Here is an 11,410-nt window from a genome sequence, read left to right as displayed (position 1 = left end):
CAAGTCACTGGATGGATTTAAGAGAGAGTTAGATAGAGCTCTAGGGGCTAGTGGAGTCAAGGGATACGGGGAGAAGGCAGGCACGGGTTATTGATAGGGGACGATCAGCCATGAGTATTTGAGTATAGGAGCAGGGAGGTTCTACTGCAGTTGTACAGGGTCTTGGTGAGACCACACCTGGAGTATTGCGTACAGTTTTGGTCTCCCTATCTGAGGAAATACATTCTTGCCATAGAGGGAGTGCAGAGAAGGTTCACCAGACTGATTCCTGGGATGTCAGGACTTTCATATGAAGAAAGACTGGATAGACTCGGCTTGTACTCGCTAGAATTTAGAAGATTGAGGGGGGATCTTATAGAAACTTACAAAATTCTTAAGGGGTTGGACAGGCTGGATGCAGGAAGATTATTCCCGATGTTGGGGAAGTCCAGAACAAGGGGCCACACACAGTTTAAGGATAAGGGGGAAGTCTTTTAGGACCGAGATGAAAAAATCATTTTTCACACAGAGAGTGGTGAATCTGTGGAATTCTCTGCCACAGAAGGTAGTTGAGGCCACAGTTCATTGGCTATATTTAAGAGGGAGTTAGATGTGGCCCTTGTGGCTAAAGGGATCAGGGGGTATGGAGAGAAGGCAGGGATGGGATACTGAGTTGGATGATCAGCCATGATCATATCGAATGGCGGTGCAGGCTCGAAGGGCTGAATGCCCTACTCCTGCAACTATTTTCTATGTTTCTATGTTTCTATGTTGCAGGGCTCGCTGTTATCAGCTCAGCAGCTCAAAAATGGCCCGTCGGTTCCAGCAATTGTTTTATTCCCATAGACCATCAAATCCCAAATCACAAACTCCAAGTTCACTAAACGTATAATTGTCCCCACATATTAATGTCTTCAATTATTTCGGGGGAAATTTCATTTTAATGACTGATTAAAGAATCAAGCAGCCTCTTTGCCTCCTGTCGGCTTCCTGCTCACAACATATCCTTTGTATGACGTGTATCTGCGATCTAAACACATGAACAGTAAAATAAATGAGGGGTGGAGAGCCAGTCCCCATGTACATAACGTGTACGTATCTAAACTTTCAACACTTGACTTCCCTAAAGGGCCTGTCCCACATTCACGACCTAATACATAGCCCCATTTATATCAACGGGTCGATGGTTTAAAGGGTCAAGAACTTCAAATTCCTGGGCGTGCACATCTCTGAAGATCTCTCCTGGTCCGAGAACACTAACGCAATTATCAAAAAAGCTCATCAGCGCCTCTACTTCCTGAGAAGATTACGGAGAGTCGGTTTGTCAAGGAGGACTCTCTCTAACTTCTACAGGTGCACAGTAGAGCATGCTGACCGGTTGCATCGAGGCTTGGTTCGGCAACTTGAGCGCCCTGGAGAGGAAAAGACTACAAAAAGTAGTAAACACTGCCCAGTCCATCATCGGCTCTGACCTTCCTTCCATCGAGGGGATTTATCGCAGTCGCTGCCTCAACAAGGCTGGCAGTATCATCAAGGACCCACACCATCCTGGCCACACACTCATCTCCCTGCTACCTTCAGGTAGAAGGTACAGGAGCCTGAAGACTGCAATGTCCAGGTTCAGGAATAGCTACTTCCCCTCAGCCATCAGGCTATTATACCTGGCTCGGACAAAACTCTGATTATTAATAACCACTTTCTGTTATTTGCACTTTACCAGTTTATTTATTCATGTGTGTATATATTTATATCATGGTATATGGACACATTTATCTGTTTTGTAGTAAATGCCTACTATTTTCTGTGTGCTTAAGCAAAGCAAGAATTTAATTGTCCTATACAGGGACACATGACAATAAACTCACTTGAACTTTAACTCATAGAAACATAGACAATAGGTGCAGGAGTAGGTAGGGGCGGAAAACCCGGGGGGGGCCAGAGGGGACACGTCCCCCCCATGTTTTGAGAGGTGGGGGACATCCCCCCAAGTTTTTGCCATCCGGATTTTAAAATCTCCGCTTTCCGCGAGACAGTGGGGGTAGGACTGCTGATCGAGGGCGCCGATTGGACGAGAGAGACGTCGGTCAGCAGGCAATGGGGGCGGGACATGATGATTCAGCGCGATGATTGGAGGAGGGAGGAGTGGGGGGGGGGGGTGGGACTGAGGATAGAGCGCGATGATTGGAGGAGGGAGACGTGGCACAGACTTGCGCCTCATCCGCAGCCAGGATCGATCCCGGTCGGGTGTCCAACGCTGTCCCGTCCCTACCCGAGTGCCCCCCCCCCCACCCACCCACGGGTGGCCAGAGACGTCGGGAGTCAGACGGGAGCTGTACCCCTAGGCCCACAGCCAGCGCCAACAAGCAGCGCTAAACCCAGCTCAACCAGGTTAACCTGCCTGGGCCTGCGGGAAATATGGGCAGCGCAGAGAAGCAGCGTTGGTGTCCCGCCAGTACAGGCAGGGCTGTAGGTTAACCCGGCGAGACAGGCAGGGTTGAGCTGCATTTAGCGCTGGATTGAGCCTCCGAAGCCTCGCGCGTGTGTGTGTGCGCATGCGCGCGCGGCCGCTAAAAAATTGTGACCCCTCCATATTTTGATAGCGAGTTCCGTGCCTGGGAGTAGAGGCCATTCGGCCCTTCGAGCCTGCACCGCCATTCAATATGATCATGGCTGATCATCCAACTCAGTATCCTGTACCTGCCGAATGGCCTCCTCCTGCACCTATTTCCTATGTTTCTATGTAACTGCAGTTCATAGACGACCAATTAAGAGTTTTAGCAGCACTTTCAGTGGCAACAGTTTGTTAAATGGCTGACGCTGGCATTGTTACTGCTGGTTGAGGCAGATCGCAAATGGTGCATGAATATCTTGCCATCTGTATATCTTGAATATCAGATTTGCTGTGCTACATACATTACAAAAATAATAGCCGAGTTCAGATATTATTTCTGATTCCCTTCCTTCCACGTCAGCCCTGCCTCTCCGTCTTGCCTCATGGGTTAGAGAAGCAGAATGATTTGTGTGTATGGTCGCACTCCAAGGTCAACAATCCAGCCGACTCTCTCTCGGTGTGGTACAGGATTACGGGCACCATCGTCTCTGCACTGCAGTGGGACTCAAAGTCAGTCCCGAGCAAGGCCTCCAGCTCCACCATGTTAGGCAATAGACAACAGGTGCAGGAGTAGAGGCCATTCGGCCCTTCGAGCCAGCACCGCCATTCAATGTGATCATGGCTGATTTCAACAACAACAATCAGTTGTATTTCTTCACATTGCACATAAAGTGCAAGTGCAATGAAGTGAAGTGTGCCAGCAGCGGCACACTTAAAAAGAACACACAATACACAATAAAAATGTAACACAAACATCCACCACAGCATTCACCACTGTGGTGGAAGGCACAAAATTCCTCCATTTCCCCCCGTGGTCAGGACCAGAGTCCAGAGCCAGTCCAGGATCGGCTTTTCCCCACCAGAGACCGCGGCTTTAGGTTGGTGTAGGCCGCAGGCCGGCGGTCGAAGATTTAAAGTCCCCGCCGCAGCCAAAAGCGCCGCAGACTGCAGACCGCAGGGCCGGCGGTCGAAGCTCCCCTCTAGGGGTGATGGCAAGTCCACGCCGGGCCCGCGGTAGAAGTTGGCCGCAGGCCAGCGGTGGAAGCTCCTTCTTCCCCCGGGTTCCCCCACGAGGGATCCTGGGCTGTAGACGCCACGCCAGCTGAAACTCTGCAGCCCGTGGCTTCAGGCTGCCAGCGAAACGGAGCGCTCCCCTCCGGCGAGCCCCAGCGAGGGCTCGCCCGCTCCATGCCGAGAGTCCACGCTGCGCCCGCCGCTGAAGCCCCGGGAAAGGCCGCGCCGATCCTTGCTGTTAGGCCACGGGGCAGGCGACCTGGAAAAAGTCGCCTCTCCATGGAGGAAGCGACCAAAACGGTTTCCCCCTCACCCCCCCACACAAGACACACACACGTTCGGCCCCTCGAGCCAGCACCGCCATTCAATGTGATCATGGCTGATCATCCCCAATCAGTACCCCGTTCCTGCCTTCTCCCCTGACTCCGCTATCTTTAAGAGCCCTATCTAGCTCTCTCTTGAAAGCATCCAGAGAACCGGCCTCCACCGCCCTCTGAGGCAGAGAATTCCACAGACTCACCACTCTCTGTGAGAAAAAGTGTTTCCTCGTCTCCGTTCTAAATGGCCGACCCCTTATTCTCCTAATAGAGCTACGATCCGGAAAACAACCGCATCTGTAGCACGGTAAGAGATTGAAGAAAAGTTTCCCCCTCACCCACATCAAACAAACATGAACACAAACTTTTAAAAAAACACTAAAAATAACAAAGAACATACTGAAAGGGACAGACAGACTGCAGGCGAGGCTGCCATCAAAGCGCCACCCTGTGGTCAGCACACAAACACAGGCCTCTCCTGCTGTGTGTCGCACCTCGGGGCTCCCGAGCTGCCACGGGCCCTTTGCGACACTCCCTACAGCCAGGCAGGCAGCCAGCTGAACAGGCGGCACATCTCAACAGCTAGCTTACTGATGAGAAAGTGTGGGAGGCTGTGGCAGGAATGATGGAGGGTTAGGGTGGGGGAGGTGTTAGTGGGAGGGGGGGGGGAGGTCAAATCATTTCTCCAGCCTGTGAGGATATCCAGCTGTACTGGGTGTAGAGCCACACTCTGCCAGCTTGCATTTGTATTAAGGCCCAGCTATTTGATGGGTGACATTGAAACATAGACAATAGGTGCAGGAGTAGGCCATTCGGCCCTTCGAGCCTGCACCGCCATTCAATATGATCATGGCTGATCATCCAACTCAGTATCCCGTACCTGCCTTCTCTCCATACCCTCTGATCCCCTTAGCCACAAGGGCCACATCTAACTCCCTCTTAAATATAGCCAATGAACTGGCCTCGACTACCCTCTGTGGCAAGGAGTTCCAGAGATTCACCACTCTCTGTGTGAAAAAAGTTCTTCTCATCTCGGTTTTAAAGGATTTCCCCCTTATCCTTAAGCTGTGACCCCTTGTCCTGGACTTCCCCAACATCGGGAGCAATCTTCCTGCATCTAGCCTGTCCAACCCCTTAAGAATTTTGTAAGTTTCTATAAGATCCCCTCTCAATCTCCTAAATTCTAGAGAGTATAAACCAAGTCTATCCAGTCTTTCTTCATAAGACAGTCCTGACATCCCAGGAATCAGTCTGGTGAACCTTCTCTGCACTCCCTCTATGGCAATAATGTCCTTCCTCAGATTTGGAGACCAAAACTGTACGCAATACTCCAGGTGTGGTCTCACCAAGACCCTCTACAACAATGGCTGATCATCCAACTCAGTATCCTGTACCTGCTTTCTCTCCATGCCCCCTGATCCCTTTAGCCACAAGGGCCACATCTAACTCCCTCTTAAATATAGCCAATGAACTGTGTGGCCTAAACTACCTTCTGTGGCAGAGAATTCCACAGATTCACCACTCTCTGTGTGTGTGAAAAAAAAATATTTTTCTCATCTCGACTTCCCCCCTTATCCTTAAACTGTGTGTGTGGCCCCTTGTTCTGGACTTCCCCAACATCGGGAACAATCTTCCTGCATCTAGCCTGTCCAACCGCTTATGAATTTTGTAAGTTTCTATAAGATCCCCCCTCAATCTTCTAAATTCTAGCGAGTACAAGCCGAGTCTATCCAGTCTTTCTTCATATGAACTCTTAAGTGCTTAAGAACTCTTGCGTAAGTGTAGAGGTGACGGCTCGCGCGTTCTCAGTTGTTTTTATATCATTCAGTCATTGACAGTCACTGCCGAAACCAGAATCCAATATAGAATCTGCATTTTCGTAAGGTCATAAGAGATAGGAGCAGAATTAGGCCATTCGGCCCATCATGCGAGATGCAGGAAAAATGTTCCCAATGTTGGGGCGAGTCCAGAACCAGGGGCCACACACACAGTCTTAGATTAAAGGGAAGGTCATTTTGACCTTTTTCACCCAGAGAGTTGTGAATTTGTGGAATTCCCTGCCACAGAGGGCAGTGGAGGCCAAGTCACTGGATGGATTTAAGAGAGAGTTATGCCCCTGTCCCACTTAGGAAACCTGAACGGAAACCTCTGGAGACTTTGCGCCCCACCCAAGGTTTCCGTGCGGTTCCCAGAGGTTGCAGGTAGTGGAAGCAGGTAGGGAGACTGACAAAAACCTCCGGGAACCGCACGGAAACCTTGGGTGGGGCGCAAAGTCTCCAGAGGTTTCCGTTCAGGTTTCCTAAGTGGGACAGGGGCACTAGATAGAGCTCTAGGGGCTGGTGGAGTCAAGGGATATGGGGAGAAGGCAGACACGGGTTATTGATTGGGGACGATCAGCCATGATCGCAATGAATGGCGGTGCTGGCTCGAAGGGCCGAATGGCCTCCTCCTGCACCTATTTTCTATGTTTCGATGTCTTTGGAAGGATAAACAAAATTTGGCAAATGAGGGTCAGGGGAAAAGCAATGTTTTCAATCTAGATTAGAATCAGGTGGTTTCAGCAGAGGCCGCTTGTCCTGTGAATTTCAAAACATAACTAAACCACACTGGGAGCCGCAGGATGTTTAACACAACACAGACATTTACTTAACCATGGGCTTTGAAGAAGCAAACTAATTGACTTCAGTTGTTTCATTTCAATTATCAAGACATCACAGTCGTTGTGCATGCATGTGTAAGATGTTTTGGGGTACATTGATGGTGTATGGTGGGTATACAGGGGCATACAGGGAAAGACATTCTTGCCATAGAGGGAGTACAGAGAAGGTTCACCAGACTGATTCCTGGCATGTCAGGACTTTCATATGAAGAAAGACTGGATAGACTCGGCTTGTACTCACTAGAATTTAGACGATTGAGGGGGGATCTTATAGAAACTTACAAAATTCTTAATGGGTTGGATAGGCTAGATGCAGGAAGATTGTTCCCGATGTTGGGGAAGTCCAGAACAAGGGGCCACACACAGTTTAAGGATAAGGGGGGAGTCTTTTAGGACCGAGATGAGAATTTTTTTTTTCCACAGAGAGTGGTGAATCTGTGGAATTCTCTGCCACAGAAAGTAGTTGAGGCCACAGTTCATTGGCTATATTTAAGAGGGAGTTAGATGTGGCCCTTGTGGCTAAAGGGATCAGGGGGTATGGAGAGAAGGCAGGTACAGGATACTGAGTTGGATGATCAGCCCTGATGGCGGTGCAGGCTCGAAGGGCCGAATGACCTACTCCTGCACCTATTTTCTAGGTTTCTATGATCAGCCATGATCATATTGAATGGCGGTGCAGGCTCGAAGGGCCGAATGGCCTACTCCTGCACCTATTTTCTATGTTTCTATGTCTCTTCCTGTTCTTAAGTTCTCACGCAATATCCCCATTGCCCCTTTTCCACAGATGCTGCCTGACCCGTTGAGTGTTTCCAGCAGTTTCTATTTTTATTCCGCATTCCCAGCATCTGGAGTTTGTTAATTTTCACGTTTCGATGTCAATCCATGCAGGGGATTAGCAAATACAACACACTGAATGACTGCATAAGATCTTGTGCAGTTATTCCAACTAAAAATACACATATAATCACATGTAAATTGCACAAGGAAATATTAGCGCTCTGGAGATTAGCATTAGCAAGATCAACTGTGATTCCATGTTCCAATCTGTAGTAATTAGACTAGTCTCCGAGGAAAATGCAGGAAGAGTTTGTGGAAAATGATGGCAAATTATACAGTAATCTGCAGTGGGAAATGGCACTGATTCAAAGCACTTGCTCTCATTTTCTCGAAGAGGAACTACCTGGTAGTATGTCAAGTACCAGGAGAAGGGTTTCAGCCCGAAACGTTGCCTATTTCCTTCGCTCCATAGATGCTGCTGCACCCGCTGAGTTTCTCCAGTCTACCTTTGATTTTCCAGCACCTTCTTAAAAACAGTATGTCAAGTAACACAAGCAGACTTATGTCCCATCTTGCTGCGATTGGCCCATATCCTTCCAAATCCGTCCTATCCATGTACCTGTGTAAATGGTTCTTAAACGTTGGGATAGTGCCTGCCTCAACTACCTCCTCCAGCAGCTCCTTCCATACATCCTCCATGCTTTGCATAAAAATGTTACTCCCTCAGGTTCCTATTAAATCTTTCCCCCCCTCCCTCAAATAACAACCGAATACGTTTGGTTCTTCTTCTTCTTGTGTGTGGCGTGCGCAGCCTAAAGTTGTAGGACAACTTGTTCTATTTCATCTTATGCATGCCAGGTTGATTGCATTCGTCGACACAGGGCGGTCCACGTGAAGGTTGCAATCTCCCACCCCATACATTTGGTTGAAGATAAATATGACCAGAGGCAGTGTTGTATGTGACAATAGACAATAGGTGCAGGAGTAGGCCATTCGGCCCTTCGAGCCAGCACCGCCATTCAATGTGATCATGGCTGATCATAGAAACATAGAAAATAGGTGCAGGAGTAGAGGCCATTCGGCCCTTCGAGCCTGCACCGCCATTCAATATGATCATGGCTGATCATCCAACTCAGTATCCTGTACCTGCCTTCTCTCCATACCCCCTGATCCCTTTAGCCACAAGGGCCACATCTAACTCCCTCTTAAATATAGCCAATGAACTGTGGCCTCAACTACCTTCTGTGGCAGAGAATTCCACCACTTTCTGTGTGAAAAATGTTTTTCTCATCTCGGTCCTAAAAGATTTCCCCCTTATCCTTAAACTGTGTGTGTGGCCCCTTGTCCTGGACTTCCCCAACATCGGGAACAATCTTCCTGCATCTAGCCTGTCCAACCCCTTAAGGATTTTGTAAGTTTCTATCAGATCCCCCCTCAATCTTCTAAATTCTAGCGAGTACAAGCCGAGTCTCTCCAGTCTTTCTTCATATGAAAGTCCTGCCATCCCAGGAATCAGTCTGGTGTTGTGTTGGTTTTTATTTGTATGGTGGTATGATGACCACACTGTGCCAACTGGTACATGTGACAAATAAATGTATCATGTATCTTGTGCTGTCTATCCACTTCCGATGAACTCTGGTTACCCGGAGCACAGAAGGGGAAGAATGGACAACGTCCAGGAATATTTATGCAGAAGCATCGACAGAGATGGATTGTTGCTTCCGCTGGCGTGCTGGAAAGTCCCCCCTGAATTAAGCCGCCGGCCTCTTGCCAAGCCACTCCGACGTGGAGAGCGGGCCTCTTCTACAGGCCACTTGTTTACCAAACAGACGTCCGTCTTTTCCTCCTCTCCGCCGCTCTTTTGTCCTCCGGCCCTTTTCATCCCATTCTGCAGAGTGAAAGAGGCTGGCCGTGACATCACGAGCATTCAGGGCCCAGTTTCCCCTGTTGCCGCTGGCGTTGTTCGGCAACTGGTGGGAGAGAGAGAGGCTCGCCTGACGTCAGCGGCTGTCCCATTTGGCATGTCGCACCCTTTGTTAACCGTTTCATAGAAGAGGCTTTAAAAAAAAAATTTGCCCATGCTCTCCCAAAGGTTGGCGGCTGTGATGGGCCCCTTCCACGCCAGAGTTTAGGAGTGTGGGAGGAAACCGAAGATCTCGGAGAAAACCCACGCAGGGAAAACGTATAAAATCCGTAGGGACAGCACCCGTAGACAGGATGGAACCCGGGTCTCTGGCGTTGTGAGGCGGCAACTCTAACGCAGTCTATAATGCCCCTGTCCCACTTAGGAAACCTGAACGGAAACCTCTGGAGACTTTGCACCCCACCCAAGGTTTCCGTGCGGTTCCCGGAGGTTTTTGTCAGTCTCCCCACCTGCTTCCACTACCCGCAACCTCCGGCAACCACCTGCAACCTCCGGGAACCGCACGGAAACCTTGGGTGGGGCGCAAAGTCCCCAGAGGTTTCCGTTCAGGTTTCCTAAGTGGGACAGGGGCTTAAGGCTTCAGTCCAAGTGCTCATCATTCATGTACAGAGCACCAGATCTCACAGTCACCGTGCTGGGAGGGGGAGGGTGAGGGGGCCACCCGTTGCAGGACCCTTCCATCATCCTATCCCGAACCAGTGGCTGCTGCGCTGCCTGGAACAAGGTCAGGAGTTAGCGCGGCACAATGGAGCAGCGGTAGAGTTGCTGCCTCACAGCGCCAGAGACCCGGGTTCCATCCTGACTAGGGGCGCTGTCTGTACGTCTCCGCGCTCGGTTTCTCCAGGTGCTCCAGTTTCCTCCCGCACTCCAAGTCAGATTTATTTGCCACGTGCACATAAAGTGCAGTGAAATGAATTTGCCAGCAGCGATACAATAGAAAAAAAACACACACAAAACACAATAAAAAATTTAACACAAACATCCACCACAGCATTCATCACTGTGGCGGAAGTTCGGAGACCGCGGCTTCAAGATGGTGTAGGCCTCAGGCCGGCGGTCGAAGATCTAAAGTCACCGCCGCGCCGCAGTTAGATGCACCGCACACTGGATAGACTCGGCTTGTACTCGCTAGAATTTAGAAGATTGAAGGGGGATCTTATAGAAACCTACAAAATTCTTAAGGGGTTGGACAGGCTGGATGCAGGAAGATTGTTCCCGATGTTGGGGAAGTCCAGAACAAGGGGCCACACACAGTTTGAGGATAAGGGGGAAGTCTTTTAGGACCGAGATGAGAAAAACATTTTTCACACAGAGAGTGGTGAATCTGTGGAATTCTCTGCCACAGAAAGTAGTTCGGTGGGCGGCGCGACTCTCGTCAGCAGCGGCCTCTGCAGTCCGTCTGCGTTTTTATTATTTTATGTCTATGTTTTTATGTAGTTTTTGTTATTTTTTGTTGGGGTATGTGTGTGGGGGGGTGGGGGTGGTGTGGGTGGGGTGGGGGTAACTTTTAAATCTCTCCCTGCACGGGAGACCCGACCTTTTCTTTGTCGGGTCTCCGTTGTCGTTAGGGCTGCAACGAGGAGCGGCCACCAACAGGAATACCGGGGGCTGTGGTGCCGACTACTCACCTCACCGTCGCGGAGCTGGCCGAGTCCAGAGTGGGTGTAGCGGTGGTGGACGCTGCTGCGGCCCGACCTCCGGAGATTCGGTGGCTGCAACTGCGGGTTTGGCGGACAGCGGCACTGGGAGCCCGCGGGTCCCTGCTGGGAGACCGCTTTTCGGGGCTCCCGCAACGGCGACTTCTCCCGCCCGAGTTGCGGGGTTGAAGAGCTCCTGGAGCGGGGCCTTACACCATCGCCCCGCGCGGCTTGGAATGGCCGCGGGACTCTGCGAGCGCACGCCGGGGGCTCTAACCCGGTGTGCGACCTTGCATCACCCGGCGTGGCTTTAATGGCCGCGGGATAATCGCCATCGCCAGCCGGGGGCTTTGACTTTGACTCTGACATCGGGTGGGAGAGTGCAGTGGAGAGACAAGTTTTTTTGGCCTTCACACTAGCACCATCCTACACACTAGGGACAGTTTTACAATTTCATCAATGCCAATGAACCTACAAACCTGTCGGGGTTTG

Source organism: Amblyraja radiata, chromosome 45 (genome assembly GCF_010909765.2).
Source record: "Amblyraja radiata isolate CabotCenter1 chromosome 45, sAmbRad1.1.pri, whole genome shotgun sequence".
NCBI classification, from domain to species: domain Eukaryota; kingdom Metazoa; phylum Chordata; class Chondrichthyes; order Rajiformes; family Rajidae; genus Amblyraja; species Amblyraja radiata.
Note: the sequence above shows the minus strand (reverse complement) of the source record.